The sequence below is a fragment of the Eschrichtius robustus genome, chromosome 16 (assembly GCF_028021215.1).
Source record: "Eschrichtius robustus isolate mEscRob2 chromosome 16, mEscRob2.pri, whole genome shotgun sequence".
Lineage (NCBI taxonomy): Eukaryota > Metazoa > Chordata > Mammalia > Artiodactyla > Eschrichtiidae > Eschrichtius > Eschrichtius robustus.
In genome coordinates, this window is record NC_090839.1 from 18,658,747 (window position 1) to 18,683,970 (window position 25,224).

Below are 25,224 nucleotides of genomic sequence, written 5' to 3' on the forward strand. Positions count from 1 at the left end.
TATACAGATTGCCAACAAACACATGAAAGGATGCTCAACATCACTAATTAGAGAAATGCAAATCAAAACTACAATGAGGTACCACCTCACACCAGTCAGAATGGCCATCAGCAAAAAATCTACAAACAATAAATGCTGGAGAGGGTGTGGAGAAAAGGGAACCCTCTTGCACTGTTGGTGGGAATGTAAATTGATACAGCCACTATGGAGAACAGTGTGGAGGTTCTTTAAAAAACTAAAAATAGAACTACTATATGACCCAGCAATCCCACTACTGGGCATATACCCTGAGAAAACCATAATTCAAAAAGAGTCATGTACCACAGTGTTCATTGCAGCTCTATTTACAATAGCCAGGACATGGAAGCAACCTAAATGTCCATCATCAGATGAATGGATAAAGAAGATGTGGCACATATATACAATGGAATATTACTCAGCCATAAAAAGAAACGAAATGGAGTTATTTGTAGTGAAGTGGATGGACCTAGAGACTGTCATACAGAGTGAAGTAACTCAGAAAGAGAAAAACAAATACAGTATGCTAAAACATATATACGGAATTTAAGGGGAAAAAAAAAAAAGGTCATGAAGAACCTCGTGGCAAGACGGGAATAAAGACATAGACCTACTAGAGAATGGACTTGAGGATATGGGGAGGGAGAAGGGTAAGATGTGACAAAGTGAGAGAGTGGCATGGACATATATACACTACCAAACGTAAAATAGATAGCTAGTGGGAAGCAACCACATAGCACAGGGAGATCAGCTCTGTGCTTTGTGACCACCTAGAGGGGTGGGATAGGGAGGGTGGGAGGGAGGGAGATGCAAGAGGGAAGAGATATGGTAACATATGTATATGTATAACTGATTCACTTTGTTATAAAGCACAAACTAACACACCACTGTAAAGCAATTATACTCCAATAAAGATGTTAAAAAAAAAGTCATGTAGCAAAATGTTCATTGCAGCTCTATTTACAATAGCCAAGACATGGAAGCAACCTAAGTGTCCATCGACAGATGAATGGATAAAGAAGATGAGGTGCATATATACAATGGAATATTACTCAGCCATAAAAAGGAACGAAATTCAGTTATTTGTAGTGAGGTGGATGGACCTAGAGACTGTTATACAGAGTGAAGTCAGAAAGAGAAAAACAAATACCGTACGCTAACATATATATATGGAATCTAAAAAAAAAAAAAAAAGGCTCTGAAGAACCTAGGGGCAGGACAGGAATAAAGATGCAGACACAGAGAATGGACTTGAGGACACGGGGAAGGGGAATGGTAAACTGGGACGAAGTGAGAGAGTGGCATGGACATATATACACTACCAAATGTAAAATAGATAGCTAGTGGGAAGCAACCACATAGCACAGGGAGATCAGCTCAGTACTTGTGTCCACTTAGAGGAGTGGGATAGGGAGGGAGGGAGGGAAACGCCACAGGGAGGAGATATGGGGATGTATGTATATGTATAGCTGATTCACTTTGTTATACAGCAGAAACTAACACACCATTGTAAAGCAATTATACTCCAATAAAGATGTTAAAATAAAAACATATTAAGCAACCAAAAAACATATATATATATATGAGTTTTAGAAGAAGTAGGTTTTCTTTTTTTTTTTTTTTAACTGCTGCTGTTGCCACCACCTCTTGTTACCAAGTAAATTATCTTAATGGCCTTTCATATCTCATCAGAGAAACTGACAGGAAGAGAGCTCATCAAATGTGAGGGTGGCAAGTTGCTGAGAGGAATAGCAGACACATGGGATGGCAGAGAATGATGACCAGAATAGACCAAATCAAATGTAAAAGGTCGAAGGACACATTCCTGCCTGGGAGACCATGAAAGTCTGTCTGCACAGCTCCAGGATGGGCAGGCTCAGCTTCAAAGCTTCGTGAATGTGTGATAATCTCCCTCCAAAGTCAGGCTACAACTTAGAAAAATTACATTAACTGCATTTTAAGAAGGACATGAACAAACTGGAATACGTCCTAAGTAAAAGGGCCAGGACCCATAGACAGCTGGAAGACATGTATTGAGGGACAGCAGAAGGAATAGGGGGTGTTTAACCCAGAGAGCAGGTGACAAATGAGAGATGAAGTAGGGGACTTGGGAGTGACCCTCAAACATCTGAAGGACTGTCATTCAGAAGACACTTGATCTAGAATGCAGAGCTACATCTCACAGATGGAAGTTTCTGGAAGACCTATTTTAGTGGAAAATAAGATGGAACTTTTTAAAATTAAAACTACCCAAGGGACTTCCTTGGCGGTCCAGTGGTTAAGACTTTGCCTTCCAATGCAGGGGGTGAGGGTTCAATCCCTGGTCGGGGAGCTAAGATCCCACATGCCTCGTGGCCAAAAAACAAAAAAAAAAACATAAGACAGAAGCAATATTGTAACAAATTCAATAAAGACTTTAAAAATGGTCCACATCCAAAAAAATCTTAAAAAAAAAAACTACCCAACAATGGGATGGGCTGCCTTATAATGCAGTGAGTTCTCCATCACTGACAACATTCAAGCCAAGAATGGATAACTATTAAAGTATTTTGTAATGGAATTTCTGCACTCTATGAAAATGCAGGCTGGACTAGAAAAACCTCTGTGTTTCCTCCCAGCTCAAAAATGTTAAGATTCTAAAGTAGGCAGCCCCATGAGGGATAGCAGCAAGTCCCTCCTCACCAATTCATGCCCCCAATTCCCTAATTAGAGAAGCATTCCTTTGGCTTCATCTTCTTTTGATATTAAAATACCATTCGAGATTAAATACTATAAATTGTTATCAGTCCTGATCACCTCCACGTGAATGAGTCTATATGGTCCTTTCCCCAAAACAGGTTTCCCTGGAGGTTGACAAGAAGGATGATATGGTCCTGAGCTATGAAAGCATCCATATTTTGGGAACCACTGAGAGGGAGAGAAAAAGGATGCTCCGAGGACCAAGTTCACAATCTTGTGTATCAACATACTGACTTGAGTCTTGAAACTCTGTGTTAATTTCCACCCCATGGTCCGGTGCACTCTCACTGTTTATTTAATCCAAGGGTGGTTAATGAACGCCAGACCAGGCCCTCTCCAACGACATGCGAGTTGGAGAGCGCCCACCCCACAATTGCCAACCAGCTGTGCCGCTGAAATTAACTTGCTCAGCTGGCCCTCCAAATAAAGCCATTTAAAGAGTGCAATGTACCATAGAAAGCAATTTGTTTCCTTAAGATTTAGTACCCACGTGAAGATTGATTTTGATTTGAAAGACAGAAGTTTCTGCAAGGTGAATAATTTTAAGTTTAACATATTCTTCCTTTCAAGGAGCCAAATGTATTAAAATTAGGTGCAAAGTGCTTCTAATTTGTCAATCACTCCTTGGATAATTCTGTTCCTGTGTTACCAGGGAAATTGCCCAAGAGACCTGGCTTTTGGCTCCTTTCACCTCCACTATTCTTTTAACTTGATCATGGCTGTAGAATGCAAATGTGACTCTGCAGCTGGGGGCCGGAGGGCGGGGTCCAGGATAAAGACAGCCCCATACCTGCATTAAATTTATCAGGAGGTCAGAGGTGCGACAGGTGTCCTAAGTTCTGTCACACATCAGGTTGTAGGACAGGGCGCTCAATGAAACAGCCGAAGTGGAAGGCATCCCTCTTTCACTGAGGATCTTGTGAGCGCTTGCTTGTTCATTTTGTCCATTGGTTGACACCCACCACCGAGGGCTTGCTCTGTGTCAGATGCTGTGCTCAGTCCCTTGGCACACAGATGACCAAGGACAGGCTGTGCCTTGAGGGGCTCAAACATCAGAGAAACAAGAAAACCACAACTGCTCCAGGGAGCGTTGTGTTGACGGTAAGCACAGGACACTCTGAGACCACCGAGGAGGGTATCTCTCCCAGCTTGAGAGGGTCGCCCGAGGCCTCTGGGGGAAGGGAATAATGATCCTGAAGTGATGATCCTGAATGACAAGTGAGCCAGACTGTCCAGCTGGCATAGGACACTTCCAGGAGGAAGAAGGCATATAAAGAGCATGTGTGCTACCATATATATAACAGATGACCAATAAGGACCTGCATACAGCACAGGGAACTATGCTCAGTATTTTGTAATAACCTATAAGGGAATAGAATCTGAAGAAGGATAGAAGGATAGATAGACAGATACTAATAGTTAGATAGATATTAATAGATAGATAAATAGATAAAGATATATGTATCACTGAATCACTGTGCCGTATACCTGAAACTAACATGACATGGTAAATCAACTGTACTTCAATTTTAAAAAAGAGCACGTGGAGTTACACCCAGCATTTTGGAGGTAGTTCTGGCATTCCAATCTTCATGCTAAGCACCTTATAGGTATTTTCTCATTCCATCCTCACAATGGCACTGTGTAGTGGGTTCTATTACAAGGTAGGGACTATCCTCACTTCTATTATATAGATGAGGAAACTGAGGCATTGAAATGTTAAATAATATGCACAAGGTAACCCAGCTTCTAAGTGGAAAAGTCAGGATTCAAACCCAGTTAAGACCAAGAAAAAGTCTGTGTAAATGCATTGCTTTCCAAAAGACATGGATTGTTGGGGGAACTCGTAGCTGGGGTGGAGGGAAGTGGTTCCAGGTGGTGGTCAAAGCACAGGCAGACCTATAGATCAGGTGGTTCTTGGAATCAGTGAGATCACATATGAAAAGCTCTAAGCACAGGACCCAACACACAGTAAGTACTCAATAAATTTTAGCGGTGCTGTGGAGGAGGAGTGCTTGCGGGAAAGTGAAGAGATATAGAGCCAGACACTTCAGCAACTTGAGGAGCACCATGAGTCATGCAAGGTCTGGACATTACCTTGAAGGCAGCAAGGATTCATTCTAGGTGAGCAAGTGACATGCTTAAGGTTTGGCTGTAGAAAGGTGACAACATGAAAGGTAGATTTGCAAGAGACAAAGCAGAATCAGAAGGATCTTGTGCTCCAGGGTAGAAACACTAGAACTAGCAAACACAGAACAGAGAGGGAGGGAGATGGTTTTCAAAAGATATTTAGGTGGGAAAACAGACTTAGCAAGAGATCACAAATGGCAAGGAAGGGAAAGGTTCCTGCCTCAGGGGATAAGGTGAATGGTAGTGCCATTCCCAGGAAAGGAAATGTGAGGATGGGAATATGGATTCTATTGGGATGTAAGACTGAAGTGGCTGTGGGATGTGCCTATGGGGATGTCCAACAGATCTTTGGAAACATATAGAATCCAACCCAACAGATTGGCAGGGAATAAAATGAAAGTGCCCATACTTACATGGCTCTGATAACCATTCAGGGTGACCCAGACTCATGCCCACAGAGCATGAAAGGAAGCCTCCAACACAACCTTGTCCCCTTCACTGCTTTAGTCCTGGACAGCTTGCCCTGACCCGCTCTGCATGCCACAGTGCAACCAGTTTTCAGTCTTGCCAAATTATGCCAACTTGATCTGTACCCCATCTCCCAGCCTCAGGATTTGCTTCTTCTCTTTCTAACCTTCAGATTCTCTCTCTGGTCTCCCCACCTCAGGATGCCCCTGAAAAGGCCCCACAGCCTTCCCGCCCAGCACCAAGCCCCTAAGATCAGTGCCTCTGGGAGTCTTGACCTGGTGCTTCCACAGGGACATAAACAGGACTGGAGTAAGGTGGAGTGCAGTGGGCGTGAGGCCGTCAGAGTCTGAGTCCTTACCTGGAGGCAGTAATCGCCCAAATGGTCCACCCATGCCCATAGCGTGTCCAGTGCATGTCTTCCATGAAGCCAACCTCTTCAATCTCTTGGGATAATCTCGGCAGTGCATCTTTGAGACCCAAACAACCAAGTGCAGCACAGAGATGGCAAGAGGATTACTCTCCCCATTCCCTACATACAACCCTGCACTTCAAGGCATTTCAGAAAGGGGAAGGGAGAGGTCTTGCTGCACCTGCTCCAATGCACAAGGACAAAGTTCCAGTTTGCTGGCCCTGATAGCCACACTGCCCAGGTCTAATCTGTGGACATGTCACAATCCTAGGAGGACTCCTCAAGGGACTGCCTTCCTGCGACGGACAAGGTGTGACTATTTATGTCCCCATAGGTCGGAGAACCTAGAGATGTGGTTACAAATACGGCCAGCATCCAATGAGTAAAGGAATGAACGAACTCCGTTTTATGCTTGATATTCAGACTCTTTGGCTACTGAAGTAGGTGCCTCTCAAGAGGTAGTGAGTGCTCCAGTCTTGGAAACATCCAAGCAGAGAGAGGCTGAGCGAGCAGAGCTGATGCAGAGCTGAGGGCCAAGCCATAGACGAGTTGTCCCAGCTCTGTGACTATGTCCTCCTGTGACCTGTCCAAGGTGGAGAAGCTAGGAAATGGCAGAGCTGGGACTGGAACGAGGTCTACTTCAGCCAAGCCCAGCTCCCTGGTATCTTGGCGACAGGAAACAGATTACTGCCAAGAGACAGGCATTCAGGGACCGCCCACACACGCACCCACCCAGAAAAGGAACAGCCATGCACTGCGCAGCACCTAAGGCTTACTTCTCGCCCTGCGTAACTGATGACCACCCTGTCTTGAACGTGTGACTCACCAGTATTAACTCCAGAGGAGCCCTCTGCTGCTTTTGTTCCAGAAATGCTGCAAATTATTGCAAGTTTGTGAAGGAATGGAAATTGGTCGAAGTGAACTGGCTAATAAGCTGCTCCTTACTCTGTTTCCATGTGAAAAGCAAGAAAAAGCAATTAAGAACAAGGAACCTGGACCCACCAGCCCAGAGACGATTAGGCTAGCCCACAAATGGGTCCAGCTAGTGCTTTGTTAGACACAACTGCACATGGACACATTTGTTTCAGGAACAAAGCAGCTGGCATCACCTGCCATCAGCCAAGGCTCCCATCCCACTCCATAGCCAAGCCTGAGAAGACTTTGCACCCACATGGAGCTCTTGTCCCCGAACTGCTAAATCATTTTTCAATTTATATAGTAATGGGCTGTCACTGGGGTCATCTTCCCAGCTATCTGTTCCGGTGGTAGCTTTGCAAGAAGAGATTTGATCATTCCTGGCAGTAAAGTCAGTGCTCCAAGCAAGGCGTGAAATGACAAACAGGCACATTTGCAGCAAAGACACCCGGGTGGATTCACTGGCAACGATGATGCCCGGGCACATCCCTTGATAAAAATCTCATCTTCCTCTAACCACCTGGGAAATCGTACCTTTAAAATCAGGGAGGCCAATTAGAGGGGAAGTTAGAGGGGACCATGGGAGGGACTGTCTCAGCTCTCAGCTGTGCTCCAGCTGACGCCTATGACTGAGACAGCAGCTTTGCTAAGTGTCACGAGAGGTGTTTATAATCGTCTAGAGGGGCACCTGCAACGGTTTGTGAGCGGGGACTAGGTTGCGGGGTTCCAGAAGCAGAGAAGGTGGAAAGTGGAGATGGTGCGAAAACTGAAGTGGGTTAGGGGTCTTCAACAAAGAGGCCAAGTGTCCCAGGTGGTCTGTGCAAGCTAGAGAATGCTAAGGAGCCTACTTCTGGGACCGGAATTGGCAGCCAACCTCTCAAACAGAAAATATATTCATGGTCAAAAAAGGAGCAAACAGGATATCCATGAATGGAGCCCAGCCAATGGCTGGAGGCACGGAATCAAAGACCCTCCCCAAGAAGGGGCACTAGCAGGGGCTGCACTCTGATCCAGCAAGGAACTAGGACGCAGAAGGGAAACTGAGACAGGTACCCTGGGTTACAGATGAGGGAAGACTGCAGCTCAGGAGATGACAACAGTGCCTGGCATAAAGTAAGTATTGATAGTTAACAATGCTGCTCAAGTCAGAATCTGTCATGTATTATATACTTTTTTACTAAGATATAGATAAAAGGCCAAGTCTTACGGGCCAGTGAATTTTTATCTATGTGTACACCCATGTAACCACAACTCAGATCAAGATATATACATTTCTTGGGAGTTCCCTGGTGATCCAGTGGTTAGGACTGGGCACTTTTCACTGCCGGGGCCCAGGTTCAATCCCTGGTCAGGGAACTAAGATCCCACAAGCCACGCGGCACAGCCAAAAAAAAAATATATATATATATGTACACTTCCAGATATAGCATGCTGCCCCCAAAATTTCTCATGCCCATTCTCAGTCACAAAGGAAGCACTTTACTGACTTCTACACCACAGATTAATTTTCCTTCCTTGTTGTTGAACTTCATTTAAATGGTATCGTACAGTATCTACTCATTGATACTAGCTTTTTTCATTCAACATGACATCTGATATCCATCCATGTCATTGCATGTAATGGTAGTCATTCTTTGTCGTTACTGTGTAGTATTCCAACGCATGAATACTTTACAGTTTATATATCCATTCTATGTTGATAGACATCTAGCTACTGTGAATCATGCTGTTATGAACATACTCACAGTCGTCTTTGCCACTGGTGTATGGTAGACATATGTCCTCATTTTTCTCAGGTATGTAGCCAGGTCTGGAATTGTTGGCTCAAGAGGTAAGCATATGCTTAGCTTCAGCAGATATAGCTTTGCTGTTGTACTTTGTAATTTGTAGCCATGTCTGTACAACATGTGCCCTCTGTTATGTGTTCTCAGTGAATTGACCCTTTAATCATTCTGTAATGTTCCTCTCTGTCTCTGGTAATTTTCTTTATTCTGAAGTTTACTTTATCTTATATTAATATAGCATTTCTCAACCTGGTCCAAAGAAAATCTAATTGTCATGGGTGACAATTATTAGGAAAAGGCACTCTCACACATTGTGGTGGAGAAATATGATAGCAAACCATCTGAGATGACAAATTTTGTAGTATCTACTGAAAAATGTAAATACATGCCTATTGACCCAGTGATTTTAATTACAGGAATCTATCCCTCAAAAAAAATAATTACACACGTGCAAAAAAAAAGCTGAATGTAGAAGGATGCTGATTGCAGCATTGTTCATAACAGTGAAAAAATAGAAACAACCTGCATTGCCATCAATAAGGAAAATGGCTCAATTGACTATGTTGTATCATATTATGGAAAAGCAACGCAGCAAGTAAAATAATGAGGCCAGTCTCTGTACATGACCATGAATAGATGTCCAAGACCATTTGAGAGGAAAACAAAAGTTGAAGAATGATAAGCATGGTATGATACTATTTATATTTTTAAACTACACAACAGTATTACACTTTCAATGTCACGTGTGTGTGTGTGTGTGTGTGTGTGTATGCGTGTGTAGTGACTACATATAGAAAAGGCTTGAAAAATAAATACCAAAGTGGGGGTAGGAATTGGGGTAGGGGTCCTGAGATTAGGGTGGAAGGTCAAAAAGAACGTTAGCCTAATCTACACTGTTTTATTTTTACAAGGAGAAAGTTTATATGAATTACTGCTGTAATTAAAAATTAATAAATAGGACCAATGTTAATTTCTTAGTTAGACAAATACACCACGGTAATGTAAGCTGTTAACATTAAGAGAAACTGGGTGACTGGTATACGAGAACCCTCTGTATTATCTTTGCAACTTTTCTGTAAACTAAAAGTAAAAAGTTTATTTAGAAAAACTTAAGATAATTGATTGAAATACAAAAAAAGAAAGCATAAATAAATTAACAAGGTATTTGTATTATAGATTACTATGTAGCCATAAAATATAAATCAATAAAATAATATTCTGCCATGGAATGATCCCCAAGACATATAAACAAGAGGGAAAAAAAAGTCAGGTCTCAGAACAATGCCTATGGTACAATCTCAGTTATGTGCAAAATTAATAGAGTCTGTGAACATGCCTGGTATGTAGATGAATAGAAAACAGCATGAGAGTCCATATTCTAAACCAAGGGTGGGCAAACTGCTGTAAGAGCTGGATAGCAAATATTTTCGGCTTTGTGGGCCATCCTGTCTTTGTCACAACTATTCAGCTCTGCCATTGTAGCTTGAAAGCAGCCATAGACAATGTGTAACTGAATTTGGCTGTGTTGCAATAAAACTTTACTTGCATAAACAATCGGCAGAATAGATTTGGCCCATGGGCCATAGTTTTGCCAACCCTTGTCCTAAGCTGTTAGTAGAGTAAGGAGTAAATGGTTTACTGCTAAAATAGTTTACAAAAAAGTATTAATGTATTATTTCTACTTTTAAAATATTAATAAACAGAGTGTCCTAATCCAGTGCCTGGCATAAAGAAGTCTTTGATTAAGTTTGCATCCTATCCCCTCTTCTGGCCATCAGCATCCTGCAGCTGACATCCCAGGATGCCTTCATGGTTAACCTGCTAAGTTGTCACAATTACTTGATCCATGCAACCCAGGGTGCCTTTCAGTTTTGAGATTATGAACCAGCTCCCCATGGAGGGAACAAGAAAACAGCAGCTGCCACAGCTCAGTACTAAAATGACCTCGGGCTCCCTCACCTGCTTCCCCTTCACAGAAGGCCCAGCCAGGTACAGGAATCTTCCAGAAATCTCCGGGCCCTCTCAGGGAGAACAGCTGAGGAGTGAGCTAATTGGCAACGAGGCTGAGTGACAGTTATGTTCGGGAATGATTTGCAAATCGTATTCTCCTGGAGCTTATTAGAGGACTCATTAAGAGTACAACAGTACATTACTTTCTGAAATTCTGATCTAAGCAGAAAATTAAAATTATCTGCTAAATGACCTAATAAAATTCAATAAAATGTGCTGAGAAAATGAAAGCTGCAATAGATCATCCTGCAGAATTTGGCTAAAAATAATATCTCTTTCCTGTCACCGAGAGGCAGTGCCGTGCCCTTGGTGCAGCCCTGGATGGACCTGGCGTGTGAGTCAGAGCCTCAGTGATCCCACCTGCAGAATGACTCACAGGCAAAGAGGACTGAACTGGATGCCAGCGGGGGGCTGAGGGCACGTGGATTGTATTCCGTATGCTGAAAGCCCAGCATCACTGCCACCTCCCCAACGTCTACCCCCTTAAACCCACCTAGTTCAGGAAGCACCCATCATCTGTTGCTTCATCTGCTTCACCGTCTAACTGATCTCCGACTGACCACTCCAAGTAGGTCTCCATAATTTCTGCCAGAAAACTCCTTCCAAAAGGCAAGTCTGACTTTGTCACACTCCTTAGAACATTTTCAGAAGCAGCCCATTGCTCAAAGATCCAAACTCTTTAGCAGTGATTCTCAAAAGGTGGACCCTAGACCAGCAACATCACCTGGACATTTGTTAGAAATGCAACTTTCCAGCATAAACAAAACAAAAACACAACCTACAAACTGGGAGAAATTATTTGCAAACGATGCAGCCGACAAGGACTTAATTGCCAAAATATGCAAACAGTTCGTACAACTCAGTATCAAAAAAACAAACAACTCATTCAAAAATGGGTAGAAGACCTAATTAGACATTTCTCCAAAGAAGACATACAGATGGCCAACAGGCACAAGAAAAGAAGCTCAATATTGCTAATTATTAGAGAAATGCAAATCAAAACTACGATGAGATATCACCTCACTCTGGTCAGAATGGCTATCATCAAAAAGTCTGCAAATAATAAGTGTTGGGGAGGGTGTAGAGAAAAGGCAACCCTCCTGCACTGTTGGTGGGAATGTAAATTGGTGCAGCCACTATGGAGAACAATATGGAGGTTCCTTAAAAAACTAAAAACAGAGTTACCATGTGATCCTGCAATCCCACTCCTGGGTATATACCCAGAGAAAACTCTAACCTGAAAACATACATGCACCCCAGTGTTCACTGCAGCACTATTTACAATAGCCAAGACATGGAAGCAACCTCAATGTCCATTGACAGATGAATGGATAAAGAAGGTGTGATATATATACAATGGAATATTACTCAGCTATAAAAAGGAATGAAATATGCCATTTGCAGCAACATGGGTAGACTTAGAGATTATCACACTAAGTGAAGTAAGTCAGAGAAAGACAAATATTATATGATATCACATACGTGGAATCTGAAAAATAACACAAATGAACTTATTTACGAAAGAAACAGATTCACAAACATAGCAAACAAACTTATGGTTACCAAAGGGGAAGGTGGGGGAGGGATAAATCAGGGGTATGGAATCAACGGATACACACTACTACATATAAAATAGATAAAGGACAAGGATTTACTGTATATCACAGGGAACTATTTCAATATCTTGTAATAACCTATAATGGAAAAGAATCTGAAAAAGAATATATATTTATGTATACTGAATCACTTTGCTGTATACCTGAAACTAACACAATATTGTAAATCAACTATGCTTCGATTAAAAAATAAAAAAAGAAAGGAAATGCAAGTTTCCAGGCCCCACCCAGACCTACTAAATCAGAAACTCTCAAGGAGGGGCCCAGCAATCTGAGTTTTCATCTCTAGGCGACGCTGATGCATGCTCAAGTGTGAGAACCACTGCTTTCATAGTGTATGGCACAAAGAAATTCTGCAGTCTGGCCTTGTTCTTCCTGATTTCTTACGCCTACGTCCCACCCACCCCGCCTTCCACCTATACCCAGCCACGTAGCCTTCTACCCCATCCAAAGAGACTGCAGGTTTGTACGTGCCGCTCCCTCTGTTGGGAAGGCCTCCCCCTTTTGCTTGGTGAGCATCACATCCTTCAAAGATCCGGCATGAAAATGTCCATTTATTTTCCCATTTGAACGGCCGAACTTCTACCTCGCTTGCATCATTCTCCAAGTTTGCTGTTCAGCTGGTCAGAAGAACAGCCTTTCCTGGGAGCCCGGGGAGGTCATTTTCATCAGTCCCCACTGAGCTTTCTGTTTCCTTCATGTCTGTCTAGAGACTGGCTGCCCTGTTTAACTGTGAGGAACTGGGGGTGAGGCAGGGGGAGGCGGGGACAAAAGAGGATCGTGGAGCCTGGGAGGGAGTTAGTGCTTGGGAAACACTTGCATAGAAAAGAATCTTATCAACTTGAGTGTTATGGGGAAAGCCTCTCAAAATCACTCCAATTCACAAACACATTTGGTTCTACATGCTCCCCGAGAGACAAAGATATTCAAAACAGCAAGTCCCCTCTCTCCTCCAATGGAAGGGTAGCTGTTCAGCTCCAAGCATTGCATACAAAAGATCAAGCTCACATGTGTTTTTAGCATAAGCTAACAGTTCACTTAGCTGGAAAAGATGTGGGTACAGAGGTGTTGCCAAGCAGTACAGGCAGGATTTGCAGCAGCGAGCGGAGGCCCAAAGGTTTGGCAGCCATCCCTTCTGGGTTTAGTGAAGCGTAGGTGATATACTTATCAACATAAGACACATCTGCACTCATTCAGCCTAATGAGAATCAAAATCAACTCTAACTGGAAACATCTAAACCCATTAATCCTGTAATCTCTTTTAAAAACTAACGGCTCTCCTGGAGAACATATCTGGGCCATGAACCCCCAAATCTTTGAATGTACCAGCCCCAAACTCTGAAATGTGGTACCCCAAGAAATGACCCCAGGGAAGCCATGGGGACTTAACACCAATCTAAGAACCGAGGAAGAAGCTTTCAAAGCCACCCACCTGAACTTCCCGTTGATGCTGAGAGCTCCCTGGCTACATCCTTGACAAACGGTGGGAGCCAAGGCTCACCACCCTCCAAAAAGTAACTCAAGGTTTGGCGTTGGGTCCTGAATATCCTAGAATGTCACATCTTTATGATATTTAAGGAGACACTTTATATATCATCTGACTCCGTGGCTACGGACCCAGAGATCCCTGAGCTACTGTCCAGGAGCTCAGAAAGACCAAAGAAAATCATATACTTGCCAAAGATAGAGTTAACCAGGCTGTAATTTAATTACACATTATATATCTGGGGAAAAAAATAATCTCTCAAAACATGATGTCCACCAAAGAAAAGCTGATTGAAGGAGACGCATTGTGTTGAAAAGATGATCACCAAGGATCTAGTTTAACTTGTCTCCTTTTAGCAATAAGGAAAGTGAGGTCCGGAGAGAGGAGGTGACTTGCCCAACGCTCACAGCTACATGGAGTAGCAAGTAGCAAGAACTCAGGTCTTGGGACTTCCCTGGAGGTCCAGTGGTTAAGACGTCGCTTTCCAATGCAGGGGGTGTGGGCTCAATCCCTGGTTGGGGAGGCTAAGATCCCACGTGCCTGACGGCCAAAAACCCAAAACATAAAACAGTAGCAATATTGTAACAAATTCAATAAAGACTTTAAAAATGGTCCACATAAAAAGTATGTATACATTAAAAAAAAAAAAAGAACTCAGGTCTCTTATCTCCTAGCCTGGTGCTTTTTCAACACCATATCCGTTGTCATTCATAACGTTAGTGAGCCCATAGGAGAGCAGTTCTCAAAGTGTGGTCCCTGGGCCAGCAGCGTCAGCATCCCTTGGGAACTTGCTAGAAACTCAAATTTTGGGATCCATCCCAGACTTGCTGAACTAGAAATTCTGGGGATGTGACCCGAGAATTCGTGTCTTTAGCAACTCCTCCAGGCAATTCTGACACACTGAAAAATTAGAACCACTGCCATAAGGAAAGGATACTTTCATCCCCTGATGTTTTTCTCAATCTAGCTTGAAGGGAATGCCTTGTCTCAGTGTTAGATGAACAAATCATAGATTATAGCCAGCAGCCACCTTGGAAGCTTAGTCCAAACTGCTCCCTGCACACAAGTCCTCTCTATTGCATACCTGATAGATGGCTATCCATCTTTGGCCAGATGCCCCCAGGACTAGAAACCCATCACCCTTTAAAAATGCCCTTGGAATTCCCCGGCAGTCCAGTGGTTAGGACTCCACGTTTCCACTGCAGGGGGCACAGGTTCAGTCCCTGGTCCGGGGAACTAAGATCTTGCATGCCGCATGGCATGGCCAAAATAAAATAAAATAAAAAATAAAAATGCCCTTATCTTATTGTAAAGCTCTTGGGTTAGAAGTTTCTTCCTTATGGTCAACAAAGGTCTGCTCCCTTAACCTCTACCCTCCACCTATATCAGCTCTGCACCCACTGGGTGGCCACACCACCCTGCAAACATCCCTTTCTCTGAAGCCTCCATAGCTTCCCAGTCCCGTGGAAGAGCAGTCACTGGTAAAGTCTGTTGAGTCTGTGCCCAAATAACCTCCCTTTCTTCTGGGGTGGGGGGAGGGTCTTAAAAGGAAAGTAAGGTCAAGTAGAAAGAAGCAGAGGGAGGAAAGGAAGAAAAAATGAAGGAAGGCAGGAGGGAAAGGAAGACGGAAATGCTTTCCAAATACTCACTTAGTATTCGGCATTTAATTCACAAAACAACACTGTGAGATAGATATTATTCTCCACCACTTTACAGATTAAGGAAGCAAAAGTTTCACGAGGTTAAGCAAATTAACAGCGTTGCCTACCCTCTCAGGAGTTCCTCCTCTCAGCGAGACCACCAGCAGCGGCTTCCCATTTAGCAGCCTAGTCATTTAACCCCCCACGGAAGGAGAACACCAGGTAATCAATCTGTTCACCAAAGACCTGAGAACAGTTCTCATTGGGTTAGCTCATGTCACAGGCTCATGCCTGAACCAATCATTATGGCCAGGCGAGTGTAACGCTTTCATTGGCTAAGCCAGGATCATGTGCCCTCGCCTAGTCTGGGGGTGGGAGCAGCCTCAGTTAAATAAGGGAGGAGGGTTGCTGTTAGCAGTGGGGTTGGGGGGGAAGGAATGCTGGAGAACCAGAAAAAAATAAAGATTTCCACTACGCTTGGGAACAGAAGGGATTCCCATAGACACAGTGAATGTCTCCTTCTTCTGCCTGGTTAAGTGCGTTCTGTTTAAAAAGTCATAATGGGAGCTTCCCTGGTGGCGCAGTGGTTAAGAATCCGCCTGCCAGTGCAGGGGACGCAGGTTCGAGCCCTGGTCCAGGAAGATCCCACATGCCACAGAGCGAGTAAGCCCGTGCGCCACAACTACCGAAGCCCGCATGCCTAGAGCCTGTGCTTCACAACAAGAGAAGCCACTGCAATGAGAAGCCCGTGCACCACAATGAAGAGTAGCCCCTGCTTGCCACAACTAGAGAAAGCCCATGAGCAGCAATGGAGACCCATTGCAGCCAATAAATAAATAAAATTTTTTTAAAAAGTTATATGTATGTATAAGCACTCCATATTGAATTATTAAAGTATTATAATAATGGTTAAGGGGACTTCCCTGTTGGTCCAGTGGTTAAGGCTCCGCACTCCCAATGCAGGGGACCCGGGTTCGATCCCTGGTCAGGGAAATAGATCCCGCATGCTGCAACTAAGACCCGGTGCAGCCTAAATAAATAAATATTGATATTTTAAGAATAATAATAATAATCGTTAAGAATGAGCCAGAAAGGGAAAGTCTTGAGCAGTGGGACATTCCAGCCAGCACAAATGTACTGCTGGCACCCACAATCCTGACTGCTCTGTTCCCTTCACGTCGGTGAGGTGGCACACATCTCTCCCAGGAGGAAGTTCAGCCTTTGCGGCTCTTTCCCATTTATTCTTCCCATGTACATAATCACTCTTTGAAACTCATTATTTTAATTTTCTCGAATATTTCCAAGATGCTTCACTGGTTAAAGTTCGTTCACTTGTTCCCAGGATGTTCAACATTGGCTTAGTTATGGCCTCCAGCCCAGCTGGTATTTCACAGGAGGGGCCAGTAATGCATGTTTCCAGCTCGAATGCACAGTCTAGAACACATTTTACAGAAACCGCCAGTCCCACCCCAATACCAATCACTCATATCTAGTTACCATATATTTAAAAAGTAATTCACGACTTAGAAAATTTAAAACCACACAGTTCTTAGTATTATGAACACAATTTTACTAACTTTCAGTGACAATCATGTTTAATCTAATCTTAAAACTCCCTCTGGACTTAAATAGAAAACAACATTATAATTCTGGATTCATCTTATGTCTTAAAATAACATTCTTGGCATGTTTGTGTTCTGGGTTTCATTTCAGAGCCTCATAACAGATTATCAACTAAAACCCTTATAGGAGACTTATTTAATATTTCCTTTCACTCAAATCAGAAGCTTTTTAAATTCCTACTCAAAATATAGACAAAAGAAGCCACTGAATTCCTTCTCATGAACTCCCTCTCATCTCCTTTGCCTCACATTTTCTTTAGACAAATTCAAAGAAGAAACAAAGGAGAATGTATCATATTCGTTCATTCATTCATTCATTCAACAGATTTATTTTTTCAGAGTAGCCACTGTGTATCAAGCACTGTGCTGAGTTCTGAGTGAATGATAGCAAAACAAATTTCCTCTGCCCTCATGAGGTTTATGGTCTAGTACAGGGGTCAGCAAACAACAGCTGGTAGGTCAAATCAGATCCACCACCTGATTTTGTACAGCCTGCAAGCTAAGGATAGTTTTCGTGTGTGTGTGTGTGTGTGTGTGTGTGTGTGTGTGTGTGTGTGTGTGTGTGTGTGTGTCATGCTTTATTTATTTATCTATTTATTTATGGCTGTGTTGGGTCTTCGTTTCTGTGCGAGGGCTTTCTCTAGTTGTGGCAAGTGGGGTCCACTCTTCATCGCGGTGCGCGGGCCCCTCACTATCGTGGCCTCTCCCGCCGCCGAGCACAGGCTCCAGACGCGCAGGCTCAGTAATTGTGGCTCATGGGCCCAGCTGCTCCGTGGCATGTGGAATCTTCCCAGACCAGGGCACGAACCTGTGTCCCCTGCATTGGCAGGCAGACTCTCAACCACTGCGCCACCAGGGAAGCCCAAGGATAGTTTTTAAACTTTGAAATTGTTGAAAACATCAAAAGAGGAATATTTCACAACACGAAAATTATATGAAATTCAAATTTCAATGTCTATAAATAAAGTTTTATTGGAACACAGCCATACCCATTCATTTACATACTGCCTTGGCTGCTTTCACACAGTGGCAGAGCTGACGAGTTACAACAGAGATGACATGCATGTCAAAGACTAAAATATTTACTGCTTGGCCCTTTACAGAAAACGTTGGCCGACCCCTGGTCCAGTGGCAAATGGGAAAGGATGTGAGAAGAGCCTGGCTACCTCCTCACTGTGGAAGGAAATCAGTCTCCCAGCTAACAGGTGGAGATGCCATCCACTACACTTATTTTTGCAGTGAGAGGTCCCATAACACCCATTTTTCGGTCAAGGACTTACTGGCTGCTACCTTTCAGCTTTAACCTGACTTCACCATTTGAACGATTTTTTTTTTTTTTTTTTTGCTATTGAGTTGTATGAGTTATTTATATAGTTTGGCTATTATTCTCTCATCAGACATAAAACATATGTCTAAAATATATGCAACTATTTTCTCCCATTCCACGGTGTTGCCTTTTCCTTTTGATGACTGTTTCTTTTGCTGTGCAGAAGTTTTCTAGTTTGATGTAGTTCCACTTATTGATTTTTGCTTTTGTTGCTTGTGCTTTTGGTGTCACATCCAAAATAATCGTTGCCAAGACCAATGTCAAGGAGCTTTTCCCTGTTTTCTTCTAGGGGTTTTATGGTTTCAGGTCTTGTTTAAGTCTTAATCCATTTTGAGTTAATTTTTTGCCTGGCTTCACCATTTGAAGGCCACTCCCTTCTTGCCCATTTGTTAATCAACCTTTGAATGCCTCCCCTTCCCCCTCTACCCACACACATCCCCTTTGTCCTTCCAGACCTAACTAAGGGCCACCTATTTCTGGAGATATCTGATCAGGATCTTAGCAACGTAGGGCACTTAGAACAACTCCAGAGGGCACCATTCACATGGAGTTCAGTACACACTATCTTCCTTCTCTGAAATTCTTTGACTTTGGTAATGATGCCATTTAGCACTTACTTGCTACGTGCTTCCTGCCTTATCGTCTTAAAAGAGTAAGTTCTGGCAACTTACCTTACCTGTTGGTATGGCTTCCACAAATGTACAGAGCAGACACAGATTCTTTGTTCACTAGTTGTATGGATGAGCAAGCGTGATGTCTGGGATAAGTACTAGTGCAGCTGTGCCAGGCCAATACTGCATGTTGAGCTCTGTGGACACAGCACCTTGACAAAGCCACCATGGTGTCAGCTCAATCCACAGCATTGCAGGATGAGAAATGCAAAAGAAACTGGATTCTGGAGGATTCAACCATATATACGTAACTCACAAGAGCCAAATGCTATTTTATTAATTTCCACTGGGAAATGCAACTGCCAAAAAAAGGAATACTTTTATGTTAGTTGGCCAACACTTTCTGTTTCCTACTGGAAAGTTTTTTAAATGAAAAAACTATCACAATGTTATTTTCCATTGATCCCCACTATGTGCACGATGGACGATGTTGCTTTGATGTATTTTCTCTCTTCTTTATGATCACTCAACCATATATTGGTTATAGGTTCCATGTTAAAGAGAACAATACAACCTACTTGGTAAGGCTGATGACAGATTAAATGAGAGAATGCATGTCAGGTGCTTAACTCAGCAGAGCACATAGCAAAGTGCTTGATAAATGCTCATTGTGGTTCCTATGGATTCCAAAGTTTTGAGAAGGATTTTCTATTATCTGTATAGACAAGAGCAGCTTCCAGTTTAGCCCTATAATAGCATATATCAGACAGCTCCTATTTGCCTCTCCATGGCTCGTCTCTAACCTCTGCCAGCCCCTTTTGTGATGTCTGTGGTCCTGTCAAGAGGCTCCCTTGCCCTCTGGCTACTGGTTGGGTTTGCACAATGGGAAGCACCTGCAGGAATTGGGAGGGAGGGATACCAGTGAGGAAAGGGCATTTCTTTTCCCAGGTCCCTCTGTGCAGAGAGCTGAAACTGACTACGTCATACCTACTGTCAGGCAACCCTCTCCCGACAACCCTCTCTGTCTACAGCTGTGGTGACCAGTCCCTCCTTCCTTCTTCCTCCCAATTCCCCCATCCCCCTCTCCCTTTCTAACCCCAGGATACTGCCTATTCTTTCTGATTTCTTCTACGCTTTGCCCACACCTTTGGAATGAATTCTTTTCTTAAACGCTCTTCAAATTACCCAGTTAGAGTGTGCTTTTGGCTTCCCACTAAGCCCTGACTGATACTTTTTTTTTTTTTTTCTGAGGTGACTGCCTTCAGGACACGGATTCTTTGAAGTTTGAGGCAGTTTTTTTTGTTTTTTTTTTTTGTTTTTTTTTTTATTTTATTTTTCACACACACACACTGTATTTTATTTTTACAAGAGATAAATAGACTGACACCAAGCATTGTACATGGATGACCACAACAAAAGCAACAATGATTGCAATTACCAAACATGAAACACACTCATACTACCTGACTGATACTTAACACAGAATTTCCCAAAACTTTTGCTGCCAACAGAATCCTTAGTGTCTCCATAATTTTTTCATGGGCGTACTAGGCTAACAGGAATACCTAACAATTGTTTATTTTTTAGGTCCAAACAATTTAACAAGATTTATGTCCTAACATAACTAAGTTAATAGCTAATTTTTTAAATAATGTACATAAATTGATAGAAAAAATACTATTGTTTACTTCATTCTCAAATAACTGTACTTAGTAATGGAACGTGTGTACCTGTTGAGCACTGCACAACTTCTCAAACTTTGGAATGAGACTGGACACCACCATCCTCACTGCTCACTATACACAGTATTTGATTTTTATCACAGCAACTGAAAACCCAGCTTTGCAAAGATATGATGTCATCAAAAGGAATGTAGTACGATCTAACGTTGAAACTGTGGATTACCTTGAGCTGGTCATTAGCATGATGTCCAGAGGATGTCAGGTTTCCCTCAAAGCATTTGAAATATCCCGAGGTACCCTCCTGAGTTTACTGTGCTGCTCTGTGGCATCCTGGTGTACATTTTGGGAACCATGGTCATAGCATCATTCTCACTCTCTTGGATTCTTGTTTGCTTTTTGAGTAGGAAAGAAAGAGAAAGAGTTGTGGGCAGCTTAACAGGGATTGAATCTGGGAATCTATCTCAGCAGGAAAAAAAGGAACAGGTTGCAAACAGCTGGATCCATTAACTTTGGCTTCTCCTAATCCTCCTGCATCTGACTTTGGCTCTACTCCTGAGAGTAAACCCTCTTCCCCCCATCTGGGGCCAGTAAGGTCCTCTCCTCTATCTGCAGAGAAGCCTGAAAATGGCTGCAGCCCCATCCTTCCTCTGCGTCTCCTGTCTCCTGTTGAGAAAAACCAAGCAACAATTTGGCTCTCATAGTCACTGTTCTGAAATTTATTTTTCTCTTGGTCTCTTATCTCCTCTATTCAAAGCCAATGTCTGTTACCTCTTTGCAGCCAACATGGCCAGAGCTGAAAGTTTCTGTCATTATTTTCCCTTCATAACAAATCAGAGAGCTGCTTTATCCCATTCCTTGATTGCCTCTGTTTCAAGACTCATTGTTTCTAACTAGCAGAGGCACATATGAATTTCCTCTTTATGTCTTTTCTCTTCCATTCCCTGCAAACGCTTAGCCATTTATTCATTTTTATCAACACAAACATCGGTAACACTTTGGAATAATCGGCTCCACTATGATAGCTCATTTATTATTCATTGCAATAATCTTCAACTCACACCACATCAATAAAGCGGAAAGGGAACCAGCTCAGCCCTCCCACGTGTGGGCTGGGTGTGCGCACTCAGGGCTGCCACGGGAAGCCCTCTGTCCACAGCACAGTCAGGATGCCCAGACCTTGCCTTGGATTTTGTGCCTCCAGGTGCTTTTGGAAAGCAGAATGAGATCAACCAGGTGATTCGAGGCTCATGACCAACCTCTCCATAGATTCCCTGCTGTTTCCTCTAACATGAGGCTGAAAAGAAAGGGGGGTTTTATGTCAAACAGCCTGAGTTTGAACCCCAGCTGTGCTGTTCATTAGTGATGGACTTTAACCAAATGACTTAACCTTTCCAAGTCTTCGTTTCTTCATCTGCAAAATGCAGCTATTGCTACCTGCCTCCAAGCCTTGTTAACGATTAAATGGACTAGGTGAACTGCATGGTGCTGGCACACAGTAGGTGCGTTACTATCATTGGAGCCACGAGTCCACCCACACACTGCATCCAGCTTGCAGGTTTCCCAGTGATGGACAGAGGCAGCAAAGTGGTCGTGCGCGTGGACTTTCAAGCCAGACATTGGGTTTATTGGGACATTTCCTCACTTCTCGGGTCAGTGACCTGGTACAAGTTACTTAAACCTCTCTAAGCTTCTATAGAAAGAGGTTGAGACTAGCCCTCCTGTGTCGAGTTTGTTACGAGGATTAAATGTCTTAGTGCCTGGGAAGTAGTAACACATTGCCTGGACGCACTACATACATAGCAAGTGCTCAGTGAGCTGTTTCTACAAACACTGGTAATATTTGCCAAAACTCCAGGCCACACTGGTCTGGTTGTAAAAATGGGTAACAATCTCACCACCTGGCGTATTTCTCTTGCTTTGACTGTATGCACTACCAAAGGATATTTAAGCCCTCAAGGTCTCCTTTGTATTGGGGGTGTCCCTGGGAATTACCTACAGTCATCTCGGCTGCCTTCTCCCTCAGCTCTGTCTCTCGCTGCAGAGCGGGATCTGCTGTAGAGACGCCCAAGGCTGGCAAAGCCACTCACACTGACCTCAGCCCTTGGCTTAGAAGCCACACTGTGGCAGAGCCAGGGGGTATGGAAGGTACTCTACAAGGCTAAAGCCACCAGCATAGTACTTTCCACGCATGGGATGGGGGCCTCCTGTGCCCTGACCACCAGGCCACAGGCCCCCGAGAGACCCAGCCCTTGCTCCCAGAATCTCCCAGGATTAAGGTGAGGCTTCCCCTTTAGAGCTTGCCCGTGCTCTGTTTACTCTTCGGCCCCTACCTCTGTTGGGTTGTGCTAACTCCCTGCTAACGTGCCCCACCCCTCCCAAAAAAATGGGTATCTGTACAAGCAGGACAGACTGCCAGGGTGAGGCACTGGAAAACGGGGAGGGGAAGAAGGACTCGAAACCAGGACAAGGTAGATCACCACAGAAGGACAGGCATTGACTCCCTTCACAGGAGCCCACAGCCCCGGCTCTGGCCAGCCTTGCTGGGGTAGGCAGAGGACACCCTGGACGCCTCACAGGCCACTCCCATGTTCAGGTTGCCCAAACCTAGCAGGTGTTTTTGTTAAAAAGAGAAAGAACTGCAGTTTCCTCGGTCCCATTAGGAGATTTGAAGGAAGGGGTGTGTACTTGTTATCTATTGCTGTAACAAATTACCTGAAAGCTCAGCAGCTGAAAATAACAAAAACATACTGTCTTACAGTTCCTGTGGGTCAAGAGTCAGGACATGGCCTAGCTGGGTCCTCTTTTCAGGTCCTCTCACAATCGGGCTGCAATCAAACTGCCCACCAGATCATGGCTCACTCATCTGAAGGCTCGAGCGTAGAAGGAACCACTTCCAGGCTCACTCATCTGGCTGCTGGCTGGAGGCCTGCCTCAGTTCCTTGAACATGGGCTTGTCCACAGGATGGGACATGGTAGCTGACTTCCCTCAGAGCAAGCAAGAGAAAGCAAGCACCCAAGACAAAAGCCACAGCCTTTTTTTTTTTTAACATGTATAATTTACTGGGATTTCTTCTTTTATCCTTCGCATATGTAATAGGTGGTGATACTACCTACTCCACAGAGTTGTGCATGAGAAATAAACAAGGTAACTTGAGTGAAGAGCTTAGCACATCATAGGTGTTCAATAATGGTTAACTCGGGACTTCCCTGGCGTTCCAGTGGTTAAGATTCTGTGCTTCCACTGCAGGGGGCACGGGCTCGATCCCTGTTCAGGGAACTAAGATCCTGCATGCCACATGGCGCAACCAAAAAAATGATAATAATAATGGTTAACTCAATTCCCTTTCCCTAGACACAGGAGGGCTGGCCAGTGAGTCCAATTCTAGGAAAAATAGCTGGTTGCTGCCAACCCTAAAGACTTCTATTTCCCTATGGCACAGTCTTTTTATAGCATAACCTCTGAAGTGACATGCCATCACTTTTGCCACATTCTGTTTGTTAGAAGTGAGTCAGTAGGTCAGTAGATCCAGCCCACACTCAGCAGGAGGGAATTACACAAGATCATGAACACCAGGAAGCAGAGATCCTCAGGCACCACCTTAAAGGCTGCCTCCCATAACAATGGTCTACAAAGAGACCAGAAAACGAGAGCCAATAAGAGGCTTTCTCTAGGTGGCCCCATGAAAGAAAAGCAAAATCACACAGAAAGGACACCTGAAGGGAGTTTTTTTGTAGGGAGCAGGAGTGACCTCTAAGACTTCTCAAAGTCCTGATGACATAGTCCCTGATCAGCCAGGACTCTGGCCTCAGACAAAGCTCAGTTCAAATACCAGCCCTGCCACTCCCTAGCTGTGAGCTCTTGGCCATGTTACTTTACCTCTTTTCAGCTTTAATTTCCTCCTCCAAAAAACGGGACTCGGCATAGAGCCTGCCTCGTTGGATTGCTGTTAAGATGAAATAGACACGCTCATGAAGAGATGGGCACAGCATCCTGCACAGAGAAAATAGGTAGTGAATAATAATTACTAACGAGCTGCACAAGCAAGAAATTGTTCATTTTGCCTCCCAGATACCCTCCATCACAAGAGGGCAACCTGTAGGGTCGGGGTGTTGTGGCCACTGGAAAAAATCTCTCCTCAACCAAAATTTAATCCGGTGGCCCCTGGCTCCTAAACGAGCATCTTAAGAGACTGACTCGTATGGGTCCCCCACCTGCCCACAGGGAAATAAAAGATAGGTGTCTTACTCAGCCGGGGCTGCCGTAACAAAGTACCACAGGCTGGGTGGCTTAAAAAATAGAAATTTATTTTCGACCAGTTCTGGACACTAGGACTCTGAGATCAAGGTATTGGAAGGTTTGATCTCTTCAGAGGCTTCTCTCCTTGCCTTGTAGGTGTGTCTTCATCTGTTCTTCCCTTTGAGCTTATTTGTGTCTTAATCTCCTCTTATAAAGACACCAGTCAATGGATTAGGACCCACCTTCATGAACCACATTTTAACTTAATCACCTCTTGAAAGGCCCCTATCTCCAAACATAATCACATTTGGAGGTACTAGCGGTCAGGACTTCAACATATGAATCTGGGATTCATATGTTGAATCCCAGATTATAACCATGGGCAAAGCATTTCAAGGTGTGGAGTCCCGGGAGATCACAGCCTTGCTGCAGAATCCCATGCAATGTTGGCCTGCCTGACTCTGTTGCATGAACACAGGACTTGTTCACCTGCCACGGGGATCTCACCTCTACCTGGCCACCGAGGAGGC